A 5,715-nucleotide genomic window follows, 5' to 3' on the forward strand; every position below is an offset into this window, starting at 1 on the left:
GTACAGTGCATTTGGATATAAAAGCAAAAGTAATTTTATTCTTTAAATTTAAGAAAAATTAGAGAAAACATGTGCTCTTAGAATCTTAGTTGCTATCATTTTCAAATGAAAATATCCTTAATTTTGATGATTCATAGGTTTGGAGTGGGTCCCAACTGAGCTAGATTTGTGCTTTTGACCTGATGAAACCCTAATCCAACATACAAAACTAGAAGTAAACATAACCACATTTCATTGGCAAGAATTCATCAGACCACTTCATCATGACTTGTAATAGGCGCTTATGCGTATCAACGCATAACAGGTTATTTTTCTTGGGGAAAAAATGTGTTTAAAAAAAAAAAAAAAAAATAGCGCATGCTATTTCATGATTGTAAATTGTAATCCGAGTACAAAAATTCTTTTAGAAAGTAATTATGTCATTAAAAAAAAATGGCGACCGAAGCATGTAAGATCTTCTCATCTTGAAATAAAAGAAACAGTGTCATTTGTAAAATTCCTTATCGAACACTTAACATAAAAAGAAAATAGAAAAAAAAAATTTAAATGATCAAATATCACAAAACAAGAAGATCGAGCAAAGCAATTTTAAAGGCATCTTCATGTAGCCACTAACCAGATTACAAAATATTTACCAATCGAAAATCAAAATATGTAATATCTTCAGCATTTATGATATATCTGCTCATTAAAAAGCTCTACAGCCTCTTTTTTCATTATTCCCTTTACCTGTATAGAAAATTAAAGACTTATAGTTAAGCAAGTTATGCAGCCTCCTTTTTTCAATATGTTATTATCTCAAGTTATGAGCTTCATTATATAACTTGAACAAATAGATTTTTACAATCAATAAGTTTTTTTTTTTTTTGGTGACGCAATTAGTAGTTGACGATGTCACTCAATGGACAAAAATAAAAAATAAACTTCCAGAAAAAAATTAAAGAATTTATCCCAAATAAAAAGAAAGGAGAAGAAAACTACATGCTTTGCTGAAAGTCCAACCTCTTTCAGATCATCGAGCTGTGAAAAAAAAATTGTTTTAGTTAAAAAAAAAAGAAACAAAAGTCTCATGAGTGTTTGAAATCAACTAAGGAATTAATTAATTTTTCTTTTAAAAATCTTTCAACTTACACTCTTAAATGGTTCCAGTGATTCTTCACAAAGTTGAAGAATATAGGTAGCCCTCTTCTCTCCAATTCCCTATATTTGGGGGTGTGTATGAATTTGAGTGGGTTGCAAAAGATATGTATTAAAGATTCTCAGAAACCCTCAATAAACTATACAAAACACCTCCAGAGCTTGAAATTTATATGGTGTTAGATGCGTACGAAATAAAATGGGTGCTACTAAAAATGTTGAAACTTTAGCAATATCAAATGATAGTAGCATGAGAGATCAACAGTTTGATGACTTGATATCAAAGTTTCCCCTTCTCAAATGCTTGCATTTGGAAAATTGAGATCTTGAGATTTAGATCTTGTATCTCAAGTAGTTCCATGACATGATATCAAAGTTTCCCCTTATCAAGTGCTTGCATTTGGAAAATTGTTGTTCTTGAGATCATGCGACTCAAGATCTCAAGTAGTTCTATGACTTGATATCAAAGTTTCCCCTTATCAAGTGCTTGCATTTGGAAAATTGTTGATATTGAGATCTTGTATCTCAAGATCTCAAGTAATTGGCTATAGAGATCTAGCTTCATTAAGTAAAAGATGTAGTATTCTTAAAAAACACTCTTTAATCATTATCTTTACATGCTTTCACTATCTTTACGTAGGTAGTCTTGATACTTCACTTCATTTACTTATGAAAGAGGATGGGAAGAAAATGACTGAGGTGAAGATTTTGTTAATAATGGCTTCTTTTTGGTGAAATATATACCATTCATTAACTATCTTTAGGGAAGGCTTGTTTAATTAAGTAAATCGATATAATAGGAGAATAGTTTGGGAAAAATTTCATTTTTAGTTGCTTGCTTGATTTTATAATCTTTAAATATCAAAAAATAAATTAATTAAGCACACAGAACTGTGCCATGGAAATTTTGGGAGCAAACTAAACCCATATAAATATATATATATATAAACAATATTAGATGAGAAATTTGCTTTGCAAGAAGTGTACTAGATTAATTTCCAACTTGAATTTTTTTTTTTTCAATGTATCTATATCTCATCATTTTCTAAATCCCTTAAGGTACATTCGGGAGAGTTTCTTCTACTTCCCCTAATTAAATATTTGTCAGATGCATCACACGTCCTAGAATATGAATTAAGATAAGTTACATGCTTCCACAATCTTAATAGTCCATTGAATAATTAAACTGATCCACAGAGATATTCCAGTCTTTAGACACTCATCCTAATTCTAAATATAGATATGGATAGAAAAGGTTCGGAACAAGATATGGAAGCAGTTCCAATCCCAGCTGCTAAGGTGGCACAGTTTCAAGCTCACAACAACAAAAGAAGTAGTGGAAGATCCTACAGTTGTCTATTTGGCCATTTGTGTGGCACAAAGCCCAATTGGGAGTATGGTGTAAAACTAATCGGTAGGATCGTTTTCTATTGGGTGCTAGAACGAGTAAGAAGACTAAAGCTATAGCGCACTTCAACCAGAAAAGAAGGGCAATAAGGTGTTAATTCTAAGATATAAAAGCCATAACATATTATATCAGAGAAGTTCTTCACAACCAAATCAAAAACAAAACTAGTGGCTTTTTCAAAGCTTGACTAAGAAGCCTAAAACTTGATTTTTAGATAAATTTTGCACAAAATCATAATGAAAAGTGAACAAAATCTTTGTTACTTGATTCTCAGGCCAAAGTAAAAGAATCGAGTACCTTCTCAGGTTTGGTCTGATGACTTGCTTCATCAAATAATTTCCTTAATAAAAAATAAACAAATGTTTTAATTTTATATTTGTTATGTAAATGAGGAATGAATTTATTTTAACCTAATGTAGATAAGACTTTCCCATACATACCTTCCTTTGATTGTGAAAGCCATACCACTAGCTTTATTTTCAAAAAAAATGCAATTGTAAAGCAGGATGGTTCTTCATGGTGGTGGAAACACTTTCAGGTAGTCGGCTATTTTGTGAAGAAGGCACCAATGGTCTTGTTGAATTTTTGACTTTCTTTGTGAAGTCCGTAACTCGACTGATGCCTTGACAAGACCGAGATGCTAAACTTAGCATATACACAGAATCTTGGCAAAAAGATGGATTCTACCAAATGAAAAATGAAGTAATTAAAAAACTAATTTAGAAACCTATAAACTAAATAGCCTAATTAAGTGAAAACTGAAAGCATTACCAAGCAAGTGATCATCAGAATTCTGTTCATCCCACTCAACGAATCTTTTAACATGCGAGTAAGTTTGCTTTCCTGGTAAGGCAAATGGTTTTCGTTCACATTCAATGAATAGACGACATTATATACGGCATATATGGACTTATTAAGTTTGGTACTCTCAACAAGATTAAGGCTATCAACACTCTTTCTTTTGGCATCCTTGTAACTTGAAAAAGGCAGTAAAGCATTAACCAGCAGTAAAAAATAAGACAAATAATATTGTCAACCTAAGTTTTGAAAGTTAGGAAAACCTGCTAAGTCGACAAAATTCATCTTGCCTACAAGATGAGTGTCCCCATTCTCACTGGGAGATAATACATGTACTATTAAACCCTTGTGGCTCTTGTGAGGAAGTTCATTTGCCATCTTTTGAACTGATTTACGTGAATCACACCAACTGAGATATAGTTTGTGAAATTCTGTAATAGATTTGATCGGAACCTGGAAGAAGTAAAAAAGAAACATCACAAAGAGGAAACCAAAGAAATTTGTCCTTACATTATTGTCTAAGTCGATTGATGAAAGCAACATACAACTTGCCTGATTAAGTCCTTTATATTGGATTTTGCTTTTATCCTCTAATACCAAAAATTCTGGCTGTTTTGGATCCAAAAGATCATGAACATGCTCCTGATAAACCTCATAGAAAGATATGGCAATTGATTTTCTGTTTTTCTCAGCCATGGAAAGAATTTCAGCTGTGGCTAGTGTTGCCAAACCTGGTTTCTCATCAGATCCCTTCAAAATTGAATAGTTCATAATAAGTCAACCATATATACTACAAAAATGATATATTAATAAGTACCTAGAAACAAAAAAAATACTAGGAAAGGAAAATCCCACCTGAATTACATAAGTCTTTCCACTACCTCTTGCTCCACATGTAATAATAGTTGGGTTACAACCTTCAAAAACCCTCAAAATCAAAGGCTTTATCTCTCTCTCTCTCTCTCTCGAATATCAAATCATTGTCTTCGTTTCGCTCATAACAGTAATCAATGTCATAATACTCTTTACGACTGCAAGAGAAGAAAAGAGAGAAATCTTACCTAACACAAACCTATGGTTGTCAAAAAAGAAAAGGAAAAATACAAGAAATTTAAATTTCATATTTGAAAGTATCATTGTTTGAAGAAAATAGAAGCTCAATTCAACTAAGCCTAGGACTTATGAGTCATTTTATTAGCCACTCAATGATGAAAGATCAAAGGAATGAAAATCTTGATCATTTCTAAATATCAAGGGCTAAATCACAATAATTCAGAAAACACACCTAATCCTCCCTTTGTTGCAAGAAACAAGGAAATCAAAAGATCAAATTTTTTGATTTATGTACTTTAGAAAATGTTTTGAGCTGCACAGAAGTGTACCATTACAACCAAGCTAACCCAAATAATTATGTTGGTCCTGATTATCCAAGTAGTCTAGGATTTTCAAAATGATTTCTTTTCTTTTTTAACATTTCTCACAAACCATATGAAGCCTAAATGATTCACTAGGATTAGTTAAATTTTAGATGTCATTTAAGGTTTAGGGTTTAGTTCCTACGTTCTACCCCTGAACACCTACCCCCTATCCCTTACCCCCTAGACCTTAACTCCTACCCCATAGCTCCTATCCCTTATCCCCTAGCCCTTAACTCCTACCCCATAGCCCCTATGGCTATCCCTTACCGCCTACCCCTTAACTCGTACCTCCTACCCCCTACCCCTTAACTCCTACCTCCTATCCCCTATAGCCCTTGGCCCAGCAACTCCTAGCCCCTACCCCACCCTTGGCTTTTAACCTTTACCTTTTACCCTATAGCATAACAAATCGACCAAATAGAAATCGGAAACACATAAGAAATCAAGGACATTGCCCATGAAATCACGTCAGAAGCTGTACAGCTGGCCGGCAGTGGGCGCGGCACAACTAGCACCACCGAAAGAAATCCGGCCACCACCTCTACGAAAGCCAGCTATACCCAACGCCACCATCGGCTACAAAGCTTTTCTCTCCTTTTTTTCCTTTTGATTTCCTATGGTAAATGCTAATATGATGTGGCTGGATTTTGCTATGTTTGATTTCAATAAACGTTAATCAGAATTTGGGTCTTGTTTATAATTATAAGGAAACTTCATCTTGGATTTACTTATTTTGTGTTCTTTGGGAACCTCTGCTGTTATCTTACGAAATTATTTAAATTTACAGCTTATGAGGCATTTCTACACTTGCGATAGTCACTCAGGGCGTTTAGGTGTTAGATTTTTTTTTTTTTTTTTTCTACCAAAACCAAACGGATGCAAACATCATTCTCTCCTTGCAGCGTTACTGCTGCTGGTCGTGGAGTAAAAGTCTCGACAGTGCAGTTCTTCATC

At 33.6% G+C, this 5,715-nt stretch overlaps 1 pseudogene across 1 annotated transcript; it reads right to left on the reverse strand.

The window, feature by feature from the left end:
• Nucleotides 1–503: 503 nt before the first annotated feature.
• Nucleotides 504–5,334, reverse strand: LOC132182261 (kinesin-like protein KIN-10C; annotated as a pseudogene). Its single transcript, XR_015912148.1, has 9 exons — nucleotides 5,243–5,334; nucleotides 4,199–4,374; nucleotides 3,896–4,093; nucleotides 3,607–3,796; nucleotides 3,317–3,522; nucleotides 2,986–3,228; nucleotides 2,843–2,885; nucleotides 982–1,020; nucleotides 504–729 (listed from the first exon to the last, which is right to left on the reverse strand). The product of XR_015912148.1 is annotated as a kinesin-like protein KIN-10C (transcript).
• Between the last annotated feature and the right edge of the window lie 381 nt (nucleotides 5,335–5,715).

Source organism: Corylus avellana, chromosome 5 (genome assembly GCF_965113065.1).
Source record: "Corylus avellana chromosome 5, dhCorAvel1.hap1.2, whole genome shotgun sequence".
In the NCBI taxonomy this organism is placed as follows: Eukaryota; Viridiplantae; Streptophyta; class Magnoliopsida; order Fagales; family Betulaceae; genus Corylus; species Corylus avellana.